Source organism: Miscanthus floridulus, chromosome 7 (genome assembly GCF_019320115.1).
Source record: "Miscanthus floridulus cultivar M001 chromosome 7, ASM1932011v1, whole genome shotgun sequence".
Classification (NCBI taxonomy): domain Eukaryota; kingdom Viridiplantae; phylum Streptophyta; class Magnoliopsida; order Poales; family Poaceae; genus Miscanthus; species Miscanthus floridulus.
The window spans coordinates 54,739,554-54,751,091 of NC_089586.1; positions in this window are offsets into that span (position 1 = coordinate 54,739,554).

Here is an 11,538-nt window from a genome sequence, read left to right on the forward strand (position 1 = left end):
TGTGCTCTCTCTTGTGTTGTGTCTTCTTTGATGCTGGAATGAAGGGGGAGAGGTCCTCCTTTTATAGGTGGAGAGGAGGGGTGCATTCCTTGGATCCCCTCAAATGGAAGGAGCAAACTGCCTTGTACTACATTGATTGTACCACCAAACCATTTGAACTGGCCAAAGGGAGGCGGTTTGAACCGCCTAGAGAAGGTTGGGCCTAAGGCAAGCCACTAGGAGTGCAAGGACTGGTGATGTTGTTAACTTCATCTTCAATTCTTCAAATGTCTTCTGTTGTGCTTCTCCCCACTTGAAAAGCACTTCTTTCTTTGTCAGCTCATTGATTGGTGCAGCAATAGTGCTGAAATCCTTCACGAACCGCCGATAGAAACCAGCAAGTCCAAAGAAGCTTCTTACTTGGCTCACGTTCTATGGAGGCGTCCAGTCTCGGATAGCCTTGATCTTTTCTTCATCTACCTCCACTCCTTGTCCTGTAACAACAAATCCAAGAAAGACTACCTTGTCAGTGCAAAAGGTGCACTTTTCAAGGTTAGCATACAATTTCTTTTCACGTAGGACAGCAAGCACACATTGGATATGTTCAACATGTTCATCAACAGACTTGCTGTAAATTAAGATGTCATCAAAGTAAACGACAACAAATTTGCCAATAAAAGCTCGAAGCACATGGTTCATCAATCTCATAAAGGTACTTGGTGCATTGGTTAACCCGAAAGGCATTACCAACCATTCATACAACCCAAATTTTATTTTAAAGGCTATTTTCCATTCATCTCCTTCTCTCATGCGAATCTGGTGGTATCCACTTCTTAAATCAATTTTAGTGAATATGATAGCACCACTAAGTTCATCAAGCATATCATCTAACCGAGGGATGGGGTCTCTATACCTTATGGTAATGTTATTTATTGCTCGGCAATCCACACACATCTACCAAGACCCATCTTTCTTAGGCACTAAAAGGACAGGAACAGCACAAGGTGACAGACTTTCTTGTACGTACCCTTTTCTCATCAATTCTTCCACTTGTCGCTGAATCTCCTTGGTTTCTTCTGGGTTGGTATGGTAGGCAGCACGGTTTGGGAGTGAAGCACCGGTCACAAGATCAATTTGATGTTCAATTCCTCTTTTAGGTGGTAGTCCTAGTGGCACTTCATCTGGAAACACATCTTCATATTCCTATAACACATCAAAAACAACACTAGGCAAAGTAGAGGGTAAGTCGTTAGTGACAAGAAAATTGTCCTTGTACAGGAGCACATAGAACACAGCATTGGGTTCACTCAATTCTTTTAAATCCCCATTCCTAGCCATCATCACTAAACCCTCTTTTCCCTTTGGCTCAGTTCTTTGCAGCTGTGGAGTTTTATTTGGCTTTGGAAACACTCCTTCACTATGTTTGTGTGTCTCTCGTAAGTGGTTCTCGCTCTCTCACTATTTTCTTCTTAGATCATCTCTCACAATCTCCTCCGGTGACAAGGGAAGCAAAGTGATGTGCTCTCCTTTGTACATGAGAACAATCTTGTTGGTGCGACCACAAATCTGAGCATCTCGGTCATACAACCAAGGTCTTCCTAACAGCAATTGGCATGCTTCCATTGGAACCACATCACACTCCACATGATCATTGTACCGCCCAATGGAGAAGGGAACGGTCACAATATTTGTTACACGCAGCGCACCACAATCATTTAACCATTGCATCTTGTATGGAGAAGGGTGGTGCCACTGTTTCAGTCCCAATCTTTCAACTAATTCTCGACTTGCAATATTATTGTAGCTGCCATTGTCAACAATGATTTGACACAACTTGTCCTTGATCATGCCCCGGGTGTGAAAAAGATTGTGCCACTGATTATTCTCTTCTTGGACAGCAGTAACACTAAGCACTCGGTGAGAAATGAAGCAATTGTTGTCTCCATCATCAGGTTGAATTTCATCACCTTTATCTTGCATAATTTCTTCATCATATATTGGAGCTTCTTCCTCAGGTTCGCTTTTAAATTCCCATTCACCTTGCTCATTTATAATCATGGTCCTTCAACTAGGACATTGAGCAGCAATATGTCCTCGACGTTGGCACTTGTGACAAATAATGCCTCGGGTATGGGAAGAAGAAGCAGCAACTGATGCAACAGAAGGGGTTGCTGTGCTTGCAATAGGACATCGCTGTTCTTGCTGAACTGCAAGTGAAGAAGCAGTAGAAACCGTGGTCTTTGTAGTACTAATGGATGGAGAAGGCCTAGTAGCAACTCCTTGTGATCTTCCCCCACTAATAAAGGTACCGGACTGCTACCGACGCCATGGGGCTGAAATTGATTGGCTCCCATAAGACCTTCTTCGTCCCTCTTGCTGAATTTTTCTCTTGGTGTGCATAGCTTGATCAACAAGGTCTTGCAAATTATGATATGGAAACACCTCAACAAAACCTAAAATTTCTTCATTGAGACCATTCAAAAATCTTGCCATTTTTTACTCTTCATCTTCTCTAATTCCAGATCTCACCAAGAGTAACTCCATCTTCTTGAAGTAGTCATCAACAGATTTTGATCCTTGTCTCAATGTTTGTAACCTATTGCAAAGGTCACGCTGATAGCTTGATGGCACAAAGCGTCTTCTCATCACTCTCTTCATCTCAGCCCATGTATTGATATGATCACGTCCCAACACACATTGATTTTCTTGAACTTAGTTCCACCATGTGAGAGCGTAACCTAAAAACTCAACAGAAGCAAGGTTGACACGCCTCTGATCAAAAAGATTATGCACTCTAAAAATCTGATCACATTGCTCCTCCCATTCAAGATAAGCATCAGCATTTTCTTTCCCTGAAAATTTTAGAACACTCAACTTTACACGAGCAATGCTATCTAGATCATCTCTATTGCGATGACCACGGTGATTTTCCCCATCAGGACCAGCACCACAACGATGTTCATGTGGCTGTCCAAACCGCCCATGGTGACCAAAAGGATTTTCATTATCATCAAATCCCGCCTCATACTCATCATGAACCTCTTCTTCATCTTCAAATCGTACACGATGTCCATGTGCACGACGGCCACCATGGTGATTATCAAAACCAGCATGGCGACCACCACCATGTCCTCCATGGCCATCGCCGAAGCGATCAAATCCATGGCCAAAACCAGAATTCTCATCACCAGACTCCTCCCGGTGATTTTCTTCATGATGACGATGTGGTCCTCGGCCTCCCTCCACGGGAAGACGAGCGTCAAGCATCCTCTCCATCACCTCCACCAGCAAGTTTGCCATGTGGTGCACCTCAGCCCGTGTGACAGGGGGCTCCCCATCTCCATGGTTTCCACCATGAATACTCGAATTGGATCCTGCCATGTTAGACTAGTTGCAAGAAAAAGTGGAATAGGTAAATTTGTAAAAACACTCGATCTCACCTCTTACTTACCCAAGTTCTTTCCTGATCTCAAGGACCGTGATAGTGCTAGTGTGGCAGCTTCAACAGAGGTGGTAGAGAGGTCATAAGGATTACGAATCGAACGTCCTGGTTCAGGTTTTTGGTGGAGCTATAGGTGGCTATCAAGGAGGGCTATGGTACTGCCAACCGAGTGGTTTGATGTGCTCAAAGATACGACGTTGCTGCTAACAAGATCACCACCAACTCAAATATGTAATCTGAAATTTTCAGCAATACATCGCAACACAGATCCTTCAAATTCTTTTCACTTCTCTCTCTTTTTTTAAACTAATCTTTCTTTCTTCCTTTTTTTATCTATATTTTTTATAACACCGACAGCGGTAACGAATGACACAACTCAATTTTTATATAAATGGTGGTGACTAGCAACTTGATGAACACAAAACACAACATAACAGTACCACAAAATGATTATAGATATTTTTTTTGTGTGGCTTTGGACTATAGGATATGATTAAACACAAATATATGAAGTAGATTAAACAAGGATAACGATGTGGATGCTAGCAAGACCTACTGTGTCAATCCGAAGCTTTGATACCAGATGATAGGTATTGAACTATTTTAGTACGGGAGTTGGCTCGATCTTCATGACAGTAGGTCACGATCAAGATAACTTGCAACAAGGCAGTGGGGATAAAAGGGGTAACTTGCTGGAGAACAGCGGAGTAACTAGCTTTATACCTGACCAAGGTTGGATGCGACTAGGCGACGGGGAGAGAGACACCGAAACCACAAAGACTTCGACTCGATCTCTGAACGACCGTAGAACCACAACCGGAGCTAATCCACACAAGGCAGGGCAGCAGTACTAGAACCCGCAAAGCACGAACTAGTGGATCCTAGAGGAATCTCTTCACAAGTCTAGGAAGAACAAGGAAGAACAAGGGTTTGAGTAAACACTCGATAGCTCGGCTGCAATATCACTAGAATTATCAAATCATCAAAAGGTACTTTTCTAGTAGCCTCAAGGTGGTATTTATACTACGAGAAGTCTCTTAAGATAGATGTGAACTGAAGAAACCATGTTGGGGAGGTGGAAGGTCAACTGGCTAGAAATTACCATCAGTGTTTAATTGAAATTCACAAAGTAGCGCGTGCACCTCTTGCTGTATCTTTTGGGCGCGGCTACGAGTGATTGGTCCAGTAGGGACTTGGAGTGGTGTATCAGCCAGTGAGGTGGTTGAGAGGTCACCGAGGTCGATGAAGTGGCCAGAGAGGTCGCCGAGGTGGTCGGAGAGATCGCCGAGGTCCCCGACGCTGGCATGGTCACATCACCTTCCCAATTAGGCGACCATTGGCCAAACCTGTTGTCTTTAGACCCAATCGGTAATCTTACTTCCCAAACTAACACTCCTTCGCGAAACTGTTTGTTCTTGACCTTTTTATTACAATGGCTTGCAACCCTAAATTTATTGGCCTCAATATTTTCAAGAGCGCGCAGCCGATGACAACTTAAGTCCTCCAAATCATGCATCATAAGGTTCTTATAGACTTTGTCTATCAAATCATTTTGCAATATAACACGTCTTGATCCAGTCTAAATCTCCCAAGGGAGAACTGCATTATGCCCATATACTAACTCATAAGGTGATGATTTAATCAATCCATGGCAAGCCATCCTATATGCCCACAATGCTTCATTAAGTGTCAGGTACCACTTCCTTGGTTGCTCTTCAATTTTCTTCTTAATCAACTTAATCAAAATTTGATTAGATGCCTTTGTCTGGCCATTAGCTTGAGCATAATAAGGAGAAAAATTTAGTAATTTAATTCCCATATTGGCAACAAAATCTTTGAATTCCTCTGATGTGAATATTGTCCCTTGATCAGTAGCAATGGTTTGAGGAATCCCAAAACGATAAACAATATGCTCCTTGACAAAATCAACCATATTATTTGAAGTTACTATTTTCAAAGGAATCGCCTCAACTCACTTAGTAAATAATATGTCGCTAACAAGAAAACAAGTGCAACAAATATTTCTAATAATAGAACTTTATTCAATTATAAAATGATAGGCACATTACAAGATTGGGAATATGATAAGAATGAAAAATTGAAATAAAAAAGATGCGCTAAAATTATTGCTGCAGCGGGAGCAGCCTACAAAGGTTGATTTAAAGCATGCTCAACTCCCACTGCTTTAGGGACTCTAGCAACCTTTTCTCCAAAGCCACGGCGAAGCTCATTGATCTCATTATTGAGGTCTTTGATTTTCATTAGACTCTCGGTGAGATGATCATTAGCCTTTTTAACGCTTTCACACAGACTTTTATTGCTAGCACAAAGGGATGCGAGCATAGGGCCCTTGGGTGGCTGCTCATCCTCACTATCACTGGAAAATCCAGCAGGCTGCCCTCTATTAGGAGGCTTTACCATCCTTTTGAATCTAGGAGGTGAACCCAAGGATTCTGGCTCTTTCCCTGACGGAACTGGTGTGCTTTCTGGCTTTTTAGCCGATTTGCGCATGAGCACCTTCCTGTACCCTCCATCGGGTTTGTGCATGCCTACCACGGTGTAGGAGAGACTAGGCCTAGCGATATGAAAGGATGAACTAGTGCAAGAGACTGTATTGCCCGAAGGCATTACAATAGAGCACTAGCTAGGTCCACTAACGTCGGGTGTGTTCCGCTTAAGGCCGATGGCACCGGTGGTAGGTCATGCTGGCGCCATCTTCTTCTCCTTGGTGCCACTTTGGGGCACATTAGAACGTGTTGTGGTCTTGAGGCTTGAGCCACCGCTCATGGCATACCTTGGTGGTGCCATGATCATGAGCGGTACCTCCAAGATCGCCTTTGCTTCCTCCCTTACGAATGAGCTCTTGGGTACAAGATTAATGGACGCCGGAATGCCATCAAAGTTCTAGGTGGAGCAAGATCCCTTGTACAAGGTGAGAGCGTGGCTAGCCATTGCTGAGCTTAGAGCTTTGAGTGCTAAGTAGAGGGAGAAAAGAAAGCTTGTAGCTTGGTGTGAGGAGAGGAGAGGCTATGGGGTGGTTCTTATAGGTGCTCAGGCCTCTACCACAAGGGAAATAAACTAAGCACTGCCATGGCTGTGATACACAGGAGATCAAAGAGATGCACGCAAAGATTGGGGGTCAGCGGAGTCACGGGTGGTACGGCCACACCATCGGTGCGCCCGCACCCCCAGCTCCTCCCCTTGGCCTGATTTTTCGTCTAGGTGCACTTGCATGCATGGGGATTCTCAGGATGCTAGTGTTAGATTTTTATTCTCTAGAATCACAACGTGATAGAGCTGGATACACTTGTAATCATGTTGAATTAAGAATATTCAAATTGCAACATTCACATGATCTTGTATCACTAAGTGAATATACATGTGATCAGTACAAATCAAGCAAGATAGAGCAAGATTCATGGTTCGTCTAGTGAGGGCATAAAGGTTATTTTACCATGATGACTTGCTTAAGAAGATAAAGCAAATTTTTATATTTTAAGTAAATGAAAGAATATGTTAATTTTTAAATTTTCATAAATTTTGAATAAATTATTGAAAGCAATTAAATCTATTCTATCTATTTCTAAGTTAGTGTTATAAGAAGGCTCTAGGAAAACTTTTAAACATTGACCGTTAACTTTGAAAATGTTACTGTCATCGTCCAGGATGGTGATCACGTCGTGTGGTGAAGTGTTGATGATGGTGTACGGTCCTTGCCATTTGCTTCTTAGTTTTCCTTCACCGAAGAGTTTGACTCAGGAGTTGAACAGAAGAACCTTATCTCCCTCCTTGAATTCTTTGTATTGGATTAGTGATCGTGCCATCTTTTAGTTCTTTCTTTATAGAGCTTGGCACTATGGTATGCCTTCTCTCGCCATTCTTCTAGCTTGGCAATTTGTTTTTGACGATTTCTGTTGGCTAGCTTTACATCCATGTTCCAACTCTTTATGGCCCAGTGAGCTCGATGTTCAAGCTCAACTGGTAAATGGTAGCTTTTTCCATAAACTAGCTAGAATGGTGACATGCCAATGGGAGTTTTATAACTGTCATGTATGCCTAAAGTGCATCAGGTAGCTTATCTTTCCATCCTTTTCCCATTGCATTGACCATTTTCTGCAGGATATTCTTGTTCTGTTTATTTGAAGTTTCTGCCTGACCACTTGTTTGAGGATGGTATGGGGTGGCAATGTTGTGCTTGGCCCCCAAGCTCTTTCAGGAAGGCTCTGAAGGTTTTGTCAATGAAGTGGGATCCTCCATCGCTTATCACCATTTGTGGTGTTCCAAAGCAAGGGAAGATTACTTCATGAAACATCTTCCTTGCATGCCTGGCGTCAGCAGCTCTGTAGGGTAAAGCTTCCACTCATTTTGACACTTAGTCAATGGTGATGAGGATATACTCGCTGTCATGGGGCTTTTGGAATGGCCTCATGAAGTCAATGCCCCAAACATCGAAGATCTCCACTTGTAGGTTGTAGTGGAGGGGCATTGCATTGCTAGCTGTATTGCCACCTTGCAGCTGGCATTTTCGGCACCTTCGGATGAACTCCTTGTGTCTTCATACATCATCGGCCAGAAGAACCCGCACTGCCAGATTTTGGCTTGCATGCAGAATACTCTGTAGTGGCCTCCGTATGGTGCTGCATGGCATTTCTCGATGATTTGCAATCCTTCTGCCATTGGTACACATCTCCTCAATAGGCCATTAGAGCATACCCTATATAGGTATGGGTCATCCCAAAGGTGACGTCTACTTTCTGCTTGCATCTTCCTTTTATTTTCTCCCAGTGGTACATATCCTGAAACCATGAAGTTCACGATGTTTGCGTACCACGAGTTTGAGTCTGTCACCTTTAGTAGGATGTCATCGTGTAGGAAGTCATTTATTGGCAGTTCTTGCATGTTAGTGACTTGTAAACATGATAGATGATCAGCGATAGTGTTCTCTACTCCCTTTTTATCTTTTATCTCAAGGTCAAATTCTTGGAGTAAGAGAACCCATCTTATTAATCTAGGTTTAGCATCTTTCTTCGTGAGCAAATATTTAAGTGCAGCATGATCAGTATAAATGATAACTTTTGCACCCACTAAGTAAGACCTAAACTTGTCGATAGCAAAAACGACTGCTAAGAGCTCTTTTTCTATGGTAGCGTAATTAAGTTGTGCTCCAGTCAGCATTTTGCTAGCGTATGCGATTGCGTGATGCTTCTTATCTTTGGTTTGGCCAAGGACCACACCAACAGCATAGTCACTAGCATCACACATGATTTTGAACGGCAACGACCAATCGGGTGGTTGGATGATTGGCGCCGAGATGAGTGCTTTCTTAAGAGTGTGAAAAACACTTAAACACTCATCTGTGAACTCAAAAGGTGCAGCTATGGATCCCTTTTATGTTCATGGGGGGTGGTAGTTGCTCGATAACTTCAATTTTGGCTTTACCTACCTCAATCCCCCTCTCAGACACAAGGTGCCCAAGAACGATGCCTTCATAGACCATAAGGTGGCACTTTTCCTAGTTAAGTACTAGATCCTTCTCTTTGCATCTTTGCAAGACTTTGTCTAGATTCTCTAGACAATGGTCCAAGGTTTTGCCATAGATTGAAAAATTGTCCATGAAAACCTCCATGATTTCCTCTATCATGTCTAAGAAAATAGACATCATGCACCATTGGAATGACGTGGGTGCATTACACAACCCAAATGATATTCTACAATAAGCGTATGTTCCATATGGGCATGTAAACATCATCTTGCTCTGATCATCAGGGTGGATGGGAATCTAATGATATCCCAAATACCCAACAAAGAAATAGAAGAAAGAGTGCTTCGCTAACTGCTCTAACATTTCATCAATGAAAGGCAGTGGGAAGTGGTCTTTCTTTGTTGCCACGTTGAGCTTTCGATAATCAATGCACATTATCCACCCCATGATATTACATTGGGGAATTAACTCATTTTTATTGCTTTCAACGACCATCATGCCTCCTTTGTTTGGAACCACTTAGACAGGACTAACCCAATCGCTATGTGGTATGGGATAAATTATCCTGCCATGAAGAAGTTTGAGGACTTCCTTCTTCATGACTTCCCGCATCGCATTATTGAGCCTACGCTGAGGCTCTAGAGAAGGTGTACTCAAAGGGTCAATCGGAATGCAATGGGTACAAAGAGTTAGGCTAATCCCTTAAGGTCCTACAAAGAATACTCGAAGACCGACCTATGTTTTTCTAAGATGGCGATGAGTTTGGATGTCTCCTCATCAGAAAGCTTATCGCTAATGATTACAGTAGTTTCTTTGTTGCCATTTAGAAAAGCATAACGTAGGCTAGCGGGCAAGGGTTTTAGCTCAACTAGAGGTCATGCCGGTGCTTCCTCTTTGGGAAGATCGATGGTTTCTCTTAAGTCGTCCTCTTCTTCTACAAAGAGTTTTGCATCCTTTTCTAAGGACGACTTAGGAGAATCAAAGGGTAAAACTGACATAACTTCCTTAGGTAGGTCTAGATGGGGAGAGATTCTACCACCGAGTTTTTAGCTCGAGTGATAGGACTAGTAAAGGTGTCTCTCCCCAACTTTACGTCTAATGCCCCTGATGAAGGAGGCTCCACACTAAGTTTTTCCAAGGGATGCCCTATCATGATGTCAAAATCCTAGATTTCAAAGACATGGAAATCAAGGGCCACTTCTATATCCCTATGATGTAAAGTTGTATCATGGAGAATCCCAAGCCCTTTTAGGCTAGTTCTTCGACTAGTCCTAAGGGACTTAACTATTGAAGCCATGGATTTTTCACCTAGATAAGCAGATGCGGAGGCTGTAGACATTAGGTTTGCTCCAACAGATGGGTTATAAAGCACATCCACCCAAGTTCCTCGAATTTTACAATGAATGGTTGAAGAGGGTGCACATATCTAAATTTCTTCAGAAGAACGCTCTCCCTCGTCCACCCATTCACTGCTCATCATAGCGGTCAACTCCTTGATAGACTCTCTAAGGGATTCTTTTTCTAATGGTTCAAGAGGAGTGACTGGAACTGGTGGCTTCTTTTGGCATGAGTACTTCAAGGTGTTTCTGAAGCCTTCAAAAAGTTTATCCTCAAAATATGAAAGGTCCGAAGGTTGTAAACCTTCCTCCGGATCTTCTGGTTTGGGCGAGGGTCTCTCTAAGGATGTTATGTTCAGCCTCAGTCGAATAGACTTCCTCGTGTCTTGGCTTGGGTTCTACATGGAGGGGTTCTAGCGGAGGAGTGTTCTCTAGAATGCAGTCTAGGAGAGCTTCTCCTTCCGTCGTGGTTTTATGGGTAAACTAACCTCCGGTAGGTATATCAAGCTATAGGGCAGATTCCTTGCTAAGCCCTAACCAGAAATGCTTTAAGAGCACATGGTTGGGTCAGGGCCAGCCTGAGGGCGGGCGGACGGGGCGATGGCCCTAGGCCCCAATCACATGGGCCCCATCCCAGGTATATACATACTATGGTATTCAGTAGTATATCCATTGCTTGGTTAAGACTCAGCAGTGTAGTTTGTGTTGTTTGCTAGCCTACCCTAGAAGGCCTTCAGCAACTCCCAACTCCTACTATCTCGCTAACTCCTATACTAGGCATAGCTCTGACTGCTTTGTATGAACCAGGACACGCAAGCACGAGTAGATGAATTAATATGATCACAGAGATGGTCTATACATAAGTTTTTTAAAAGAATAATTCAAGCACTTCAAGAGATTCAAACAAGTTGGTGATAGTTGTTGTTGAGGAACCAAAACATACCATCATTAATGACTTCACATCAAGGAACGCTAAAAAATTAAAATATATACGAATTGTTTCTTATGAATATTGCTTTTGTATATGTAGTTAAGTGTTTACCATTAATATTTCTTATATATAATATAAGTCTTTTGTTCATATGTATATAAGGGCCCCCTAAATTTAGTTTTTGCCCCAGGCCCCTAAAAACTCAGGGCCAGCCCTGGGTTGGATATAGACAAGTTTGGGCTAGATCTTGTTAAAATTGAGAATCTGTTCGAAGCTGCTCCTATGGTTTCCTTCTCTTTTTGTTGGAAGTTGAGTATCTCTTATCATAGGGTAGTGATTCAGGATATAGGGAAGAACGCGAGATAGA